Raw genomic sequence first — 18,917 nt, forward strand, 5'->3', positions numbered from 1 at the left:
TGATCTCTGGCAGCTTCACAAAGAACTGCTATTTAAATTGGGGCTTTAAGAAAGATTTCATCTGAAAAAAGAGTTCTTAGACATCTTTAAATTTTAAAGTCACTGTCTTTCTTGTCTAATTTTCATCTTTGGAGGATAAACTGAGGCAAACAGAGGAGAAGTGATAGTATCAATACTATATAGCTACATATATAGTAGCTATAGAGAACTATATTTGAACATGGGTCTTTCATTCTCAGATGCTCATCCCTTTAGGTTATTCCAGGCAACAGTTCTCCTCTGTCATGTTGCCTCCTGTAGAGGACGAAATCTCTGTCTGGAATTGTAATGACAAGAGTGTCACCATGTGCTGTGTGTTTCCCCTCAAGCGTAGACTTAACTACCTTTTAACCTCCTTTTAGCTTTAATCAGAAACACTCTGTCCATAATTTTCAAAATGCAATTCAATTTAGAAGACATGAACTATGAATTTACTAAATTGACTATGCTAGTCTTGTAAACACTAGGTTCAAGTATATATATAATCCTTGAAAAGGAGTTTCTTATCAACTTCTTTAGGGACTGGGGACACAGACATGCATACATCTTCAGTTAAACCAGATCTATATTAGTGTCTTGTTGTTATGAGTTGAATTGTGTCCCTCAAAAGACATGTTGAAGTTCTAACCCCCAGTATCTCATAAAGTGGCCTTATTTGGAAATAAGGTGATTGCAGATGTGACTTATAAATTAAAGCGAGGTCATATTGGAATAGGGTGGGGCCCTAATCCAACATGATTGGTGTCCTTATAAGAAGATGGCCATGTGAAGACACAGAGACACAGGGAGAACACCGTGTGAAGATGGAGGCAGAGATTGGAGTGATGCACCTATAGTCCAAAGAATACAAAAGACTGCCAGCCATCATTAGAAGCTAGGAGAACGTCATGGACTAGATTCTCCCTCAGAGTCCTCAGAAGAAACCAAACCTGATTTTGACTCTCAAATTTCAGACTTCTAGCCTCCAGAACTGTTAAACAATAAACTATTGTTTTAAGCCACCCAGTTTGTGATATTTTGTTATGGCAGCCACAGGAAACTTATACACATGCACAAAGTTCACAGATGAGGAAGCCATTATCAACCTTGCCATGTGTCTGGCACTCTGCTGTGAGAAGGTGACATTTGAGTTGGGCACTCAGGAGGAAGTCGGAGTCGGCCAGAGAGAAAAGGGAGTATGTGTGTTTACAGCACAGAAGAAAGCAGGAGCAAAGGACAGGATTTGGAAAGGTCTTTTGGTGTTTGAGTAATGCTGAGTAGCTCTGTATAGCTCCAGTGTGGAACATAAGTTGCTTGGTGCTTGGGCAAAGACTGATGCAATGCCCTTTTGCAACAAGAGAGTTTACTTAAATCAAGAAAAACTTCAAGTTTTGGAATCACTGTGTGTTTTTGTCTCTCTCTCTGTGTGTGTGTATGTGTGAGTTTAAATATGTACTTATCCCCAGATGGTTTTTCTTTCTTTCTTTTAATTTCTTTTTAATTATGGCAGCTATTCTCCAAACATGTTTTTGTTTATCTCAAACTAAGTATACAGTTTCAACATATGGAGCATATTTTGTTTTACTTCAGTTTATCTTAAGAAATCAGCTTTCCTAACTCTTGTTGGCAGTGAACCCAAATGATTTCTTACTTTTTCTTTCCCTCTCTACTTTCTCCTCTTTTTTCTTTCCTCTCAGTTACAATTTATCTCGATCTCCTTCACTCTCACTTTCTCTCCATTCCTCTCTCCCTCCTTCCCTCCTCCCTGCTACCTTTCCTCCTTCCTTCCTCCCTTCCTTCTCTTCCTTTTCCTTCTGGGAGGTCACAAAAGATTTCCCATGTTGATGAACCAGCTCATTTAGTGGCAGAAACCAATAGTTCCTTGGCTTGTGGACATTTAATCAGCCTAGAAAATACACAAACTGGAAATAATGTTAATAAACAAGTCAGGGATATTATTTGCTCTTTCATTTATAATATTATGAACCTGGCATTCTAGTCTGTTCATAATCTGAGCACAAACTATTTTATCAGCCTTAGTTTTGCATGATGTGTTTTCAAACCTCAGTGTATTTGGATCTCCTGTTCTTCCTTTTCTTAGGAAGCTTATTTTCATCTTCTCAGCCTATTGCACTCCACTTACCCTTCAAGATCCAGCTCAAATATCCCTCCCTTTAAACACATTTTATGATGCTTGCTGGCAGAATTAATCTTCTTCTCCCCTGGATTATCCTAGAGCTTTGTACATTCCTCTATCTTTACTTTATTATGATTGGTATTTATTTTCATACATGTCTCCTCCATTAAACTGAGGTCAGAAATGGTTTCTCATTGTCCCAAAATCTGCAGTGTCCAATAGGCACAAAGCACTTCATAAATTCTCACTGAAGACATGCTTGAGTGGAAAGAGATTGCTCTCCTCATACAAGAAGCAAAAAGCTTGTCTTTAATATCCATGCAACTCTTCCTTAAAATCATTTGCAAACTTTCCAATGTGAAGGGCACTAGAAATGTCAGAAACTGGGCATTTGAAGAGAAAGCCACTTAGAAAGCTGAGTATAAGATTGATAAGGAAAAATAAAATAAAATAAAATATTGATAGTGGAATTTATCCTCTCTTGGTGTGTATATTCATGTAGCAGAAACTGGGCATTCTAGTGGACTTCAAATACAGTGTAGGAGCTCAGTGATATATTCATGAATGTTTCTGCAGTGGCACTAGAAGAAAAAGTTTTACCACTCATACCAACCCTGAAATCAGTTACACTATGCTGAGATAGTTTATGAGTGCAACTGTGCTGTAAGTGACTCATGAGGTCTGCCAGAAGAATGAAAGTAGAAGTAGGGGCACATGTGTCATGTATACTTAATGTCTGTACTCCCCTAAAACAGAGCCTATGTCTTTCTTCTTAAAACCCCCAGCACGTTACTTGACACATTGAGTATGATCTACAAAGGGCTTTTGAATGAATGAATGAAGATGGTCTAACCTGATACATAGCAGGAATGCAAAGTCACAGTCTTCATGGTTGCAGCTCTATAATTCCTGCACCTTTCCATTACTACTAGCATTTTCAATGACTTTGTGATATAAGAAACTTTTAAAATTATATTGCATGACCTTTAATTTCAGCAACTTATTTCCAGCATCAGTGACCTTGATCATGACCTTATCTGTCCTTCAAGCATTGCTTAATGGAAGTCTGTGCACTGAGTAGGGATAAAGGTCCATGGACTAAGTAAGCATAGGTTCTGACCATGTTACTTACAATGACTGTAGTCCCCTATCCCTAACCACCTCCTTCTAACAAGGGCCTTGGAAGTCTCAGTGATATAAGCTGCTAAGGAGAAAAATGTGGAGAGGATAAAACAGATGAGGTGGGTTCTGGTCCCAGGTAGGGAGGTATAATGGACAGTAGCATGCGTGGTGGAGGGTCTGATAGAGGAGGAGGAATAGAGGTGTAGTGGTGGAGTACAGGGACCCATAGGCACCATGGATCAGCCTCACCACCCCGCCCCCCGCAAGTCACTGTTCCCCTCCCTGGGGTCCTCACCTTCATTTCTCATGGGCAAATTGAACAGTTTCTTATCCTAGAGCAGTAAGAGATATTTACATGAGTATGACACATTTTCACTGAAGAGCTTGGGTTAGGGTGTGTTTCTGCCACATGAGAACAATGGGATTTTGTTACCTGGGAAAAAATTGTAACTTTCCCATACCTGGGTGTTCCCATCCTCATTGGAAAGGTGGTGTGTGAAGGAATTGAGATTACAAATGAGGAAGAGTTTATAGAATGTCAAATGCTACAGAAACACATCTTGATTATTACCTTGATATTGTCCTTAAGGTAGGATAGGATTGGGAGATTGGGACTGACATATATACACTATTGATACTATGTATAAAATAGGTAACTAATGAGAACCTACTGTATAGCTCAGGGAACTCTACTCAATGCTCTGTGTAATTGACCTAAATCGGAAGGAAACCTAAGAAAGAGGGGATATATGTATATGTATAGCTTATTCACTTTGCTGTACAGTAGAAACTAACACAACATGGTAAAGCAACTATACTCCAATAAAAATTAATTAAAAAAAAAAAAGTAGGATAGGATTTCTCAAATGAGGAAACTCAGTCTCCGCCAGGTCAAGGACCAGAGATGAAGGAGCACACAGTTCATCAGCAGCAGAGTTCTAGAACCTGGTCTTGTGACTTTCACCCCAGTCTGTTTTTATTTTTGCTTCCCCCATTCTCATCCTCAGAAACCAGGTTGTCTCTGATGTAACAATGTATGAACTTTAGTTAGGAGGTGTTTTTTCATTACAAAAGGGTAACCTTACCTGTTACATTCATGATCATTTAGATAGCTTGTTTTCTTTTAGTTTAAACCTAAAATTAAATATTCTAAATAAGGAATTTATTTTTGTAGTTAGAAGGGAATTTTCTGGTTAAACGTCTCACAGAGCTGGATCCTGAGGCTCTGAGTGGTTGATAAATCGCTTACCTGGTGACAAATGAACTATAGTGGTAGCACCAGTGCAATAGTCCCTTGCCCATGCATGTCACCAGGCCCCGTGCTGCCTTTCCTTTACAGAGGGCCAAGTTAAATCAAGAGATAACAATCTTCAGAAGCAACATTAAACACTTCATGCAGTACCTGACGGTAGACTCCTAAACCCCCAACACAGTCAAGCCAGGAGTCTTAAGAACTTTTACATACATATTTGGAAGCTGTATTCAGCAAGCAATTGTTCTTAGGTGCTCTGAGTGAAAGAAAATAGTTTTGATCGGGAAGGAGATGAGTCGCTATCCCCATATCTTGCATTGGAAAGAGGGTGTGGTGCAGTCCTCACTAGAAAGCAAACCTGGGAGGAAGGTGGGCAAGACTCCCAGGCGGAAATTTGTTGTCTTTGCTGCAGGACCACTCACCTACCAACCCATCAGTCACCAGCTTATATGTTTCTCTCCACTGTTTCCTTCACTCTCCAGTGGGGAGAATTCTCCTCTGTCCTCTGGCTCATGAAACAACCTGGGTTTCTCTGACTCTCCCCACTTCAGCTAAGAAGCCCACATTTATGGTTAATCAAACTACAAATGAGAATTGTCAGTCTGAGGGTAGCTTCTTTAGAAACAGCCAGGGGCTGCATATTTGATGCTTTGAAGCACACTTTCACCCCAGGAGTTAAGCTAACGTCTGTTGAGAATTGTCTCCAACTCTGTCACTGTTGAAACAGAAGCTCCTCCATAAACCCCAATTTTATGCCATGAAAAGATTCCACTCTACGCTAAGACGTTAAGAATAGTTTGGGGGAAACGTTCTAGTCATTTAAAATAAGAAATCAGCAAAACTTCCACAAACCTTCATGTTAACATAGTGATTCCTAATTTACAAAGCACTTTCCCCTGGCTAGCCTTGCCCCTGTTTGACTTTAAACCACAGAACAACCGCATTGGTTAGAAAGAGTTTGTTGTGGAAATCTCCCTTACACTCCATCCAGTTCCAATGACAAAACTTGGGTCCTTGAAAAAGCCATGCTCCTCTCACCACCAACATCTGCTCCCACTATATTCACTTTCAGGACTTCCCAAGGGAAACTTGCCCACCTTCTCCCCCTCTATCTCTACTCCAAACATTCCTTATGTGCATAGGAATGAAACATAGAATCGTGTTTCTATCTTCCAGAGTATCTGAAATCAGTTTCTGGTTATTCATTTTTCAGTATGATTATTTTCATATTTGTCACCCTATAAGGTTACACATCATTTCTGTGCTTAGCTTACTATTATATCTTTAGCATATGTCTAGCATATAATAGCTCAATAAATACTTCAGAATGAAATGAATGACCACCACCCACCTTCCTTTTCAACTGAGAAATCTGAAGCTCAAAGCAACATGCCAAATGTCATGTTACTAATAAGGGTTTTTGATGTCAGAGAGACTTGAAATCTCCAATTTCAAATTTTAGCATTGACATTTACTCGTTCTGGTGATTTTCTTTAAATCTCTGGTTCTCTTTTCTTTTATCTGTTAAATTCATATAATAGAAACTAAAAGGATTGTAAGTTCTATAAGAAATAAATTACATATAGTGTTTGTGTACTCTTAATATACCCTTAATAAATCCATTCATATCTTTTAAGTCAATTAGTTGGACCACTGATCCTAGGCTATGAAGCTATTTCTATATATTTCAAAATCATCAATATCTCTTCTTACAAGAGGAAAATCTGAAGCAGAGGGCAAGTAGTCAGTGCTAAAAGCAATTGTTTCTCTTTGTCTTTTCTCCTTTAGCTCATAATGCAGTGACAGAAAAGACTGTGAAATAAAATTTTCAAGGCAATAGAAATGGAAGCAAAACTAATATTTATTTAGTTTATTTAGCATCTTCCTCAATGCCTGGTATAATGCTTGTTGCCTTGTCAATTATTCACATTAACAAGGATTGTTTGAAAGACAAGCCCAAGATGGAGATGTTTAGGAGAAAATGAAGAGTTCTCATGGTAAAATCAGAGAGTGAAGTCACAGTGTTTTTACTGGCAGATTTGCTAAGGGATGGAGCTAAGGAAACAGCCAAGATATTAGTTAAAGAAGTTGTTTGAAGAGAAGGCTTATGCAGTTTAAAACCAAAAAAGGAAAGAAAATAAAAGAAAGAAAAAAGAACAAAAAAAGAAAAGAAATAAAGAAAAGTAAGCATTAAATGTCAAGAGATGTTCCACTCAAGTTTCTTGACACTTAATCTTGTGTTTGATCCACCAGGCCAACTGTGTTGCTCTATAATATTATTATGTCCAATGTATAATTTATATTTTCTGTATTGTATTCCAAAGCTATTAAAGGCAGAACACAGACCAAAGATATATATATATAAATTGCAGCATAGAAATAGCAAGGGAATATAAAAATATAACCCTTCAAATATTCTATTTCAGGCTGAAAATGAAAGAAGGATATTGGAAAACCCACACGTATGTGACTTAATATATATTATCTAGTTCATTTAACTTCAAAACTGCTTTAATACAGCTACATTAGAAGCAGTAATTATACATATTTAAAACTTTGGCTGGAGAGAGCTGACTGAGAACATTGACATGGGTAGCAAGATGTTTGTGTAAGAGAACATGCAGGGGACTTGGAGTCACAAGGAACTGAGATCAAATTCTAGCTCTGCCACTTATGATCTCTGTCATACTAAGGTTAGAAAATGAAATCTGGGGTTAGTAATGCCTACATCATAGGATAGATATGATTAAATAAGATTGAAATAAGATTGAAATTAATAATTATTGAAAATAATATGAGTAGCTTCTATATACTAATACTTGTAATACAGTCTACATTTAATAAATACTGTCTTTTTCTCCCAAAAGCATTTGTTGTCTTTAAATAGGAGAGAAAAGATAAAGTATCTTTGAAATACTAAGTGATGTTCATCAGCCATGCTGCTGGAAACAAGAAAGTAAATGTGCTTTGCTTATCGGAATGGTGCCACTGTCATCTACCATGCACCTGTTTCTTTCCTTCTCCTCCACCTTTACCTCAACTATTGAAGGAAAAAAATGATTGAGGTGATGCCAAGGCCTACCTTATTCTAAAGGAGACTGAAAGTCATACAAACACATCCAAGCAAGCTGGTGATCTTCAGGAAGGAAAAGAATTCAAGCATTTTTTATTCTGCATATATAGACACCCAAGTCATTATATTTTTCTTGACTTAATTGCACTGGCTAAAACATCTATTACAATATTGAATAGAAGTGACTGAGTATTCTTCTCTGTTCCTAACTTTCAAGGGAAAGCATTTGGGTTTTTTACCATTAAATGTGGTGTGAAGTATATGGTTTTCATAGATGCCCTTTATTAGACTAAGGAATGTGACTTCTATTTCTAGGTTGATGAGACCTTTTTTTTCAGGAATGGATATTGGATTTTGATACATGTTTTTCTGCATCTACTGAGATAATCATATTTTTTAGCCTGTTAATCTGGTTAATTAAATTGATGAAGTCGAATATTAAAATACTAAGCCAATCTTGCATTACTGGGATATAACAATTTTGATCATGATGTATTATCCTCTTATATATGATTTGACTTAAGTTAGCAAAACTATATTAAGAAATTTTGGATGCATATTCATAAGGCATATAAGTCTGTAATTTCTTTTTCTTATAATTTCTTTGTCTGGCTTTGGTATTCAAAGAACACTATCCTTATAGAAAGATTTGGGATGTGTACTTTCTTCAAATTTCTGGAAGAATTTTTAAAGAATTGTGCTTTTTCTTTCTTAAATACTTGGTATAATTCACTATTAAAACAGCATGGCCTAGAGTTCTCTTCGCGTGAGCTTTTTCACTATATTTCAATTTTTAAAATAAATATAATGCTATACAGGTTATTTATATCTGCTTTCATGAGTATTGGTATTTATTGTCTTTCAAAGAATTTTTCCATTTCAACTAAGTAATTGAACTCTGCAAGCATTTTTAATTACTAAATATAGAAAGTAATTATGAAAAGCAACCCGAAAGCTTTTGAAATTTTATAAAGAAATAGATTATGGTACTATACTGCTTAAATCATCCTAATACTTTCTATTGAGCTCCCTACTGAATTCGAATTTCATATGAATCATGTAATGCAGCCCATTAATTATCTTAAAAGTTGAAGTTTGCATGACCTGCAAGTTCCTCCGTGATCTTATCCTTCTTCCCTTGGCACTCAGACCTTCTGTTTCCCATACCTACAAAGTTATCTCCCACAGCAGAGACTTCACACAGTCGTTTCTTCTGCTGGAATATTTTTTCTGTGATTATTATATGGCTGGCTGCTTCTCAACATTCAAGTTTCAACTCAAATATGACATCCCTAGGAAGTCTTTCTTGGCTATGCTAGTTAGAGTTGTGGGCTTACTATGCACTGAAGTAGTAAGAATTCTAAGATGACCCACAATTACCCATACCCACGTACAATCCACTCTTTTTGAGTGTGGATAAGACCTGTGAATACATTAGAATATCACTGTCATGATTTATGCCATGTTGTTTGGCACAAGGGAGTATGCAGATGTAATTAAGGCTCCTAGTAAGCTGACTATAAATTAATCCAAAGGGTGATTATCCTGCGTGGCCTTGACATAATCAGGCAAGTCCTTTGAAAGCAGAAATATTCTTCTGTTTATATGGGAGAGGTAAAAAATCATTCTGTGAGAGTCCACAGAGAGTCACATGGCATAGACCTCAGGATGGCCTCAAGATGCTGAGATTACCTCTGGCCAATAGCCAGTAAGAAAACAAGAACCTTAGTCCTACAATTGCAGGAACTAAATTCTGTCATCAACATGAATGTGCTTGGAAGAGGACCCTGAGCTCCACATGAGACTATAACTCCAGTTAACATCCTGATTTCAACTTGATGAGACCTTGAGCAGATGGCCCAGTTAACTCATGCCCAGACTCCTGATCTAGGAAACCTGTGAGTTGATAAATTGTTCTGCATTAAATTGCTAGATTTCTGGCAATTTGTTATGCAGAAATAGAAAATGAATACACCCAAAGCCACTCTCTATTACACTGCATTATTTTATTTTCTTCATAGCTTAAAACTTTGAGGTTATATATTTTCTTGTTTATTTCAGTATTTACCCCAGAATATACATTCTACTAGAAGAGCGATTTTGGTTGTCATTCTGCCAGGTTGATTCTTGCCCTTCTGGCTATTTGAGAGGTAGATTGGAGAGAATTATAAATCTGTTTCTGTTTTTCTGTTTAAAAAAGAGAAGCTAATATATACTGCATAATATTGAGATTTTTCTCAGTGGGACAAAATAATCTTTCTTTGGTATTCTTCAATTTACTAAATAATTAAATATGAGGGAAAGTCTAAAAATTCTTCAAAATGAGAGAAGAACCAAGCCAAGATTTCACATAAATCAGAGGCATGTAGCTCTGTTATTTTTCAAATAATACAATTGTTTATGGAAGCCATGCAACATTTCAGAACAGAATTTTATTTTGCATAATGAATATACATAAAATTTTTTTTGGATTTTTCCCTCTGTCGTTATTGTGACCACATGTGGTGATGGTGCCAGAACATTCCTCCCTTGTGTGTTTCATGCCCAAAGTGATCCTCATACTCAGGGTTTCCAGCATATCTGTCTGTTTTGTGAATTCTTGCTATTGTTATCCTGACAAGGTAATCACAACTGCCTGAGCCAAAGAGGAGGGAGAGAAAGCTACATGATTGTCTTTTATCCTCCTACGGGAAGAATTTAACTCCTTTACTTTTACTGAACTAGCAAGCAAAAAATACACTGATTAATTGTTTTTAAATCACCATACTTCCAGGTAATATATCCCCTTGGGTAAAAATTCAAGTCTAGAACTTTGTGGCCCATTATATTCATGTTCAAAATCTTATAGCTAAACAAAGAAATGTTTCATTTGTTATCACCTTGAATTCAAATGTATTGAAACATCCAACCTGTACTCTTCCTGAGTGTCTAACATTTGTGGCTTTTAGTAACTGCAAACTTGTGAAATATGCAATGTCACCTTCAAATTCCAGGTCTTCAAAATGTTACAAGATTATATTGGATAAACATGTTTTGCCTTCAGCTGGTCAGGCTGCTTGGTAAAAGCCCTAAATCCCAAACTCTCCGTTTAAACCAGTTTCAGTAACATCATCAGAATCCATTCCAAGATTTCAAACATGGCAAACATCTTCAAACGTATGTCTAGAAGTACTAATATCTTTTTTTTGTATGAGTTAAAGGACTCTAGAAATTACTCTATTCAAAATAAATACATTTCCCATTGATCCTCATTGGTACCTAAAATGTTACCATTAAATTAAAAAAAATTTTTTTGTGCTCAAGATTTACTGCTTACAAAATGATGGGAAAGTAATACACCAAGTCCCTTGTGCGTTTGCAATTTGTTCCCTGAAACAGAAATCTAGCTTAACCTGGTGGGTAGAAAAGCATATTGGGAAGGGAACAACGAGGTAGTCCAGGTTTAAATCTTGTATCCATTTCTTATTGAAATGAAAACTTCTGGACCAGAGTATCCTCACATGTTAAAACCTAATTCAATAACGCATCTTACAAAACTGTCATGAATATGTTACATAATGTAAGAAAAAGACCAAAACAAAACATGATTATTAGTAGCTATTATCGTTTTTATTTTAGGTGACCTCCTAACATATTTATTGAGTGTTCTCTATAGACAGTCTATACATACATGGAGATGGAATAGGTTTGTTTTATGTGAATTCCAGGACAAAATAAGAATCAAAGAAAAGAACCATAGGGAGAAACAAAATTTACTTCATTCTAAAGAAAAGAAAAAATAAATTATTATTAATCATTTTAGTATTGTTGCTATTACTTATTGACTGACTCCTTTCTATAGTCAAATTATTGTGTTAATTGCTCTCATGGATTATCCTATTAAATTTTCACAGCCCAACATTTATTACTATTTTTTGGAGAATCACACTGACTAAGTTCACAAAGAGCTTTGCAGCTATGATCTGATCTCGGGTATGTTGAATTACAGAAAGGTGTTGACTGGAAACAAATAGACTGCCAGATATTTCTCCAGCAAAGACAGGTTTATTCATGATAAGCAGAGAATTGCAGTTTGGGGTCTGCAACCATGAGACACAGGCAAGTCCTCCACACAAAGGAGAATGTTTTTATAGAGAGGAAGAGGAATTTGGGAAGTCTATCTTAAACAAAGAGCCTATGGCTTTTCATGGGCTGAGTCCTTGTAAAGAAAGAAGAGGAGTCTTTCTTCTTCCTGTTGGGCTTTGCTATGTTCACAGGGTGTGAGAGCACCCCCTTCTGGTCTCCCAACCCTATTTAATTGAGGTTTCTTTTTATTAATTTTTTTCCAGGGGATAACAATGGGATCTGTAGGACAGCTAACTTGGTAGCTAAGGTAACTCTCAATTAGACTTTGTATAACCTCACTTAAGCTGCTAAAGATTTATTAAAGTACAGAGTCTAGATTCAATGTCATGGAGGTCTTACTTGACACCAGGACATTTATTTCACACGGACATTTGGAGAGTTTTGGGGATGTCATGCCAATCACGTGGTGGTAAAAGTTGGGAGTATTTTGTGATATTGTGATTTATAAAAAGAAATGCTTATTTGGTCTTTGTCTCCTCTTCTGGCACAGACCTCCATAAAAATCTTGGAACTTCCTAAGTGATAAGAACAATAAAAGCGTCTTTTGTTATGTTAATGAGGTGGCTTTCGGAAAGAACTTAAGGATGAGAGCTGGTTGCCAATGGTTGCCAGTGGATCCAATCATGTGATTATAGGGTTGGAACTTTCAATCCCATCCCTCTGACCTTTAGGGAGAGAGAAAGGCTAGAGATTGAATCAATCCCTAATGGCCAATGATGTCATTCATCATGCCTATGTAATGAAGGCTTATAAAAACCCCAAAGTATGGGGTTTAGAGAGCTTCCTGGCTGGTGACTGTGGAGCTGGGGGAGAGTGGTGCACTTAGAGAGAGCATCGAAGCTCCACACCCTTTCCCCCGTACCACGTTCTGTGCACCTCCTTCATCTGGCTAATCCCGAGTTACATCCTTTTATAATAAACCTATCATCTAGTAAGCAAAATGTCTCTCTGAGTCTTGTAAGCTGCTCTAGCAAATTAATTAAACCCAAGGAGAGGGTTGTGGGAACCTCAAATTTATAACCAGTTGGTCAGAAGTATAGATAACAACCTGGGCTTGAGACTGGTGTCTGAAGTGTGTGGGTGTGGGCGGAGGGGCTACTGAACACCTAACCTGTGGAATCTGATGCTGTCTCTGGGTTGGTAGTGTCAGAATTGGATTGAATTCTTGGACACCCTGCTGGTGTCCCAGAATTGCTTATTGGAAGTGTGAGGGAACCCCACCACCACCACCATATGGGAAGTGGGTCTTAGAACACCAAAATAATTGGCAAAAATAATTGAAGACAATAAGAGAAGGGCATAGCTGTGGATCAGAAGATGACCATACATACCATATGACCATACCATATGATGACCATACCATAAATACATATCTAATGACGTTTAAAGCATGCCATGAGAAGATGAGTTTTAAAATGACTTAGAAAGTATAAATAACATTATAGGAACTGCAATAAGTCTCTAATAGAGTAGTTACATTAAGGAGATAAATAGTATATAGATGATAATTTTTAAAACATGTCATGTGGCATGAGATCTAGAGTTACATGACTTGAATTAGAAAATTTATTTTGCTATCTATGTTATGCTAGCTATACTATGCTGTATCTACTTTACTCATCTTTGTGAACTTAGACAATCCGTTTCACCTACCATGAATAAGTTTTCTTCCCTGTAAAATGAAAATATTATCTTGACTAATTTATGTAATTACTGACCAGGGTAAAAAAGGAAACAAGATAGCATATATGAAGATACTTTATAAATAACCCAGTGATCTGCAAATTTATGGAGTGCTAAAGATGTTGATGATCATGTTGGAGGTGATATTGCTGCTGCTAATGGTAGTGATAATGGCCAAGCAGTTCAAATCAGCATGACCCTATAAATAAGTTTATTGATCTGCAAATTGTATCATCTATCTATCTATCTATCTATCTATCTATCTATCTATCTATCTATCTTATCTGCTTATCATCATCATCATCATCTCGGGGGCCAGAAAGGCCCCTATAATTGTCAAAGATTGAGACTGATTCTGTCCAGCAAGTATTTAGTTAAGCTTTAGTCAAACTTTATCCATAAAGGGCAAGAGATCACCCCTGAAAGCCTGGAAAGCTGGCTACAAAAGTTAAACTTGATCGAGATGGCTTGGGTACTTTTCTTGGTGGACCTTGTGAGTTTTTGCACATCTGTGTAGATTGGGCAGCTGCCCAAGGTGTGTGGCTTTAAGTATACCAACATGAACACATGTCCTGCAGATTATTTTCTGGTCTTTTGAAATGGTGGTATTGAGACGATATTAATGGAACTTCAATATCAACAGATTTGCTTGATTGTTCTTCTGGTTACAAACATAGAGATTTAATTGTTCCTTTCCAAAAAACAATTTTTAATGAGAGAGGAAAATGAAAATCTTTAGTGGAGAAGAGAATATTGGAAGAAGGAGTTAACACTTTCAGAATGTAAGTATAGGTTGCAAAGCAGGAATTAAGTGGAAAGAAGATACTTGAATCAGACAGCAATTGATTCAATTCAAGGATTCACTAGGGTTTAAATTCCTGAATTTTAGCATTGCTTTGGACTAGATAATCCATCAGAATAAAAATGTCCATATTTTTAAAATAAGTAATCATAGTACATACTTCACTGAATTGGTGGAGATCAAATGAAATAGTATATGAAAATTGCCTTCTACAAAGTATTGTTTATCCTGCCTTACCCAAAATAATTTATTTTCTTCTCAATTCTGCCAAAGTCCCAGAAATTATCTTTGTGAGTCTTACATTCTTTTGACACACAATCTTAATTAGGTTATTAATTTTTATATTTATAATAAATATATTTTATTTATCATATTTTCCTATGTTAATATTATTTTATTTTTATTGCTATCATTTAATTACTAAGCATTTATTGATCCCATTATTAGGAATTGTTGCATTTGTATGTGAGTTTAGGATGTGAGAACAGGACATAAAACAGGAGATGTTTTGGGAAAATGTGTTTTAATTTGATGGTCAGATATTGATAATGACTGAACAGTACTCTTATAGCTTACATTTGATATTTAGTGGAAGAAGAGTCTAACATGTATTGTTCTTCCAATATGACTTTTTTTTTTGCATGATCTGTGAAAACTTACAAAGTCATGAAATTTTAGGTTTTAAACCTGAAAGACACTTAAAGAAACAGTTTGTGTAACCCCTCAATTTATAGGTGAAGAAACTAGGGCCTTGTATTTATAGATAGTGTCTATTATCCAGGTTACAAGATAGAATATATAGTATGATATGTACTTACGTATAAATAACCATAGATAAAAACAATCTGGAAGATAATATGCAACACACAGGGAGATCAGCTTGGTGCTTTGTGACCACCTAGAGGGGTGGGATAGGGAGGGTGGGAGGGAGGGGATATGGGGAAATATGTATACATATAGCTGATTCACTTTGTTATACAGCAGAAACTAACAAAACACTGTAAAGCAATTACACTCCAATAAAGATGTTAAAAAAAAAAAAAAAGGTAATAGGCAACATGTTTCTTGACCCCAAGGCTATCTTCAGGAACATTCTTCCTCACTCCTCCTTTGCATTCTTTAAGTAAAAAGCAATAGAAAAAAACCTCTTCTTACTTAAGATTTCTGCTCAGTTGCCCTTCCTTAGAGAGGTCCCTGAAGCTTCAATCTACATTTAATACCCACGCCTTTACATGGTCTGTGGAATGGAATGCAAATAGGATTCTCTAATGTCAGGATTTACACGTTAATTTAAAAAATAATTGTGGAAAGAACACAACTTCACACCGACCTTCTTAGTAAATATTTAAGTGTACAATGTATTATTGTTTACTAGAGGTATAATGTTGAACAGCAGATCTCTAGAGCTTATTTATTTTGCTTGATTGAAACTTTATGCCCATTGATTATAATTTCACCTTCTCATGTATTATTCTCTCATTAATATCTGTATCCCCACTAGACCATATGCTCCAATAGAGCAAGGGCACTGCCAGGTGTTTCTCACCATTGAATTTCCAGTCTTGAACATAAATATTGGCTCATTGTAGATGCTTGATAAATACTTATGGACTTAACAATACATAACAATCAAAATACAATCAAATGCCATTTTGAAAACATCCTAAAAATTCTAGAATTTCCAGAGCAATTTTTCTGACTACATTTGTCATTCTGGTGGTCTTTAGAATCATGTCAGTCCCCAGTTTATTCCTAATCATAAATATTTCTGAAAGAAATCTGAGATACCTTTTCTGACTGTATTGCAGTGCAACTGTGCACACGCACATGTGTGTGTGTAAGTGTGTGTGTTGAGAAAGAATGAGAGAGAAAGGGAGAGAGAAGGAAAAAGGGAGAGAGAGGGAGGGAGAAGAGGAAGAGAAACAAAGCATTAGGAAGCAGGGGTTAACTTTTTGCAAAAAAAGGGAACAAATTCAGTAAGAGAAAAAAATAAATATCACTTATGGTAAAACACTAATATTAAAGACATTACAACTTAATGTATGGGGAATATGTGGATAATAGTCCACATATATATATATATATAATATATATATTTTATATATATATATGAACCTATATAATATATGAAAAAGGATGTGATAATACAGGTTTCCCCCACTATCCGAAAGTAGAGAGTTCCTATGAAACTTTTCCTGAACCAAAATGGCGTAAAGTGAATAAGCAATTACCTTAGGACACCCCTTGCTAACGAATGCACAAAATAAATTGAGATAAAGCACAAATGGCCACAGACACAGCTTAAAGCTATGGCAGCTCAGTGCTGAGACGCTGAGGGTAGTTCCCCGGGGAAGGAGCTTGGCGGTACCACTCTCGCTGCACGGGGTGTGTGCTGCCTCTATAGCAGCTCCCTGAAAAACAAATGCTGAACACTATTTTCACTTTTTGCCTTTTGTTTTTTGTAAAAGTGAAGATGCCCTTTGGATGCCCTTTCTTTCAGTTAGTGAAAATAGGTGCTAATGCGGATATTTCATAAAAGCGAAGTGGTATAAAGCAAACCTACAAAAAGAGGGGGATACCTGTGAAACAGTAGGGAAGAGGGCAGGGCACAACCTTTGAAAGAATGATACAGCCCTAGGCCATGACCAAGACTGGTTAGAACCAACTGGGTCCATGATGGCAGAAGATTTGACTTCCAGTAGACCTTGAGCCTCATTATACACTCATTGTAATACGTTAGCATGCTAACTGACACACCCACCAGTGCCATGACAGTTCAGAGCTAACCACAAAAGGCCAAAAAGTGGGCAGTGGCCCAATTCCTGCAAATCCCTGCCCTCTTCCCCGAAATAATTGGAATAATCCTCCCACTTGCCTATGAAATTACCCAGCCCATAAAAACTAACCACAGCATATTTTGAGGCTCTCTAACCTTCTGAGGTGGCCCACACTCTGTCTGCAGAGTGTGTTTCTCTCTAAATAAATCCACTTCTTACGTATCACTGCGTCTCCAAATTCTTTCGCAACGAGGCAAGAACCTTAAATTCACCGAGAATACCTGTAACTGCTTTTCCAAATATAACAGTAACAACTATATTACTGGTTGAAATTTACTCAAAGATGCATGTCCATTTTCTCATTCAAATCTCTATTCTTATTAATCCAATTTCAAAACAATAAACTAAGGGTAATAATAACTTATGCAGTGCTTGCTATGTAGTCAGATACTCTTGCTAAAGCATATACATGTATAAACTTATTTAATCTTCATGAAAAATCTTACAATATAGGTATACTTCTTTTCCTTAGCCCGAAGTAGGAATTGAATCTTAGCTAAATTTAGTTTAATGTCACAAAACTACATAGTTGCTTACCTTCATACCCTTTTTGCCTCCTTCCCACCTCCTGTGGGAAATGTAGAACGGCAACAGTGGAACCAGCCTCTGTAGAGCGGAGCCAGGGCACAAGTCTGGATCCTTGGATAACCTGGTGAAGTGGAAACATTTACTCACATTGGACCAACCACCTACTTTAGGCTGTTACATCTAAGGGAAAGAATTTTTTATCTTATTTAATCCACTGTAATTACAGGACATTACCTTGTGCTCTAACAAAAAAACCATGGCTTCTACCAAGTATTTTGGGGAAGGCTAAAAAGTTCTTAAACCAGATAGAACTGAAGTTTCAGCTAAAAGAAAATCCTCGTAAGCAACATCATGGTCTTGTCACAACAGCAAAATCCTGGCTTATCATTTCTCTAAGGAAAACGTATATGCTCTACTGAATGTACCATGTCTCAGAATCTCAGTATTGCAGGCTCATATATCTACTTTTGTCATCATCACACAAAGAACAGACACATCTGTTGAGATAGATTAAAATGGTCCAAGATCACGAGATTGGTGTATAAAAGCAATGTCAGTTTTTGAGTTTACAATGAGAAGTCACTGTCACACAATCAGAGACACTCGAGTTCATGTAACCAATTTATTTTCTTTGCAGAGTCAAGATAAACAGGATGCCAAATTGTAATCAGAAGCTACTGCAGTTTTATGAGAACTGGATATACTCAAAGTGTATATAATCAGCCCCATGAGTCCCTGTAGGCAGATGTACACCGGAAGCCAAATCTTAATCAGAAGTTGCTTCATGAACATGGAATCAGATGTAAGGAGTTTGATGATTCAGGCATCACGTGGTACATCTCACAATGTGATTCTCTTGGCAATAGGAGCAGATAAGCTATGGTCCATCTTTAGCTAAAATCATTGTCACTATGGTAAGCTATCTCCACTTCCAGATTTGGAGTGGCTTAATCATGAGGATAAAAAAAACTCAAAGTGAAAACAAAGGCTAATGACTTCCCTTCACTTCTACACTGTTTCTACTTCATGTTTTTTGCCTCCTTTTCCTTTGATTCCTCTTTTGATCTACTTATTCTATTTTTAGCTCTTACATTACTTTGAACTAATGTCATACTTTTGCTACAGTCAAATGAGTTGATTTACTGCTTAGTTATCAAAGGGCAATCTTGTTTCAATCATTTCTGCATCTGGAGGGCCCATTAATAGAGGGCCCAGGTATTCACAATAAAAGAAACTTTTTCAGAGGTTAATTTTTTTTTTACTGGAGTAAAGTTGCTTTACAATGTTGTGTTAGTTTCTGCTGTACAACAAAGTGAATCAGCTATATGTATAAGAGAAAT

The sequence above is a fragment of the Eubalaena glacialis genome, chromosome 17 (assembly GCF_028564815.1).
Source record: "Eubalaena glacialis isolate mEubGla1 chromosome 17, mEubGla1.1.hap2.+ XY, whole genome shotgun sequence".
Taxonomy (NCBI): domain Eukaryota; kingdom Metazoa; phylum Chordata; class Mammalia; order Artiodactyla; family Balaenidae; genus Eubalaena; species Eubalaena glacialis.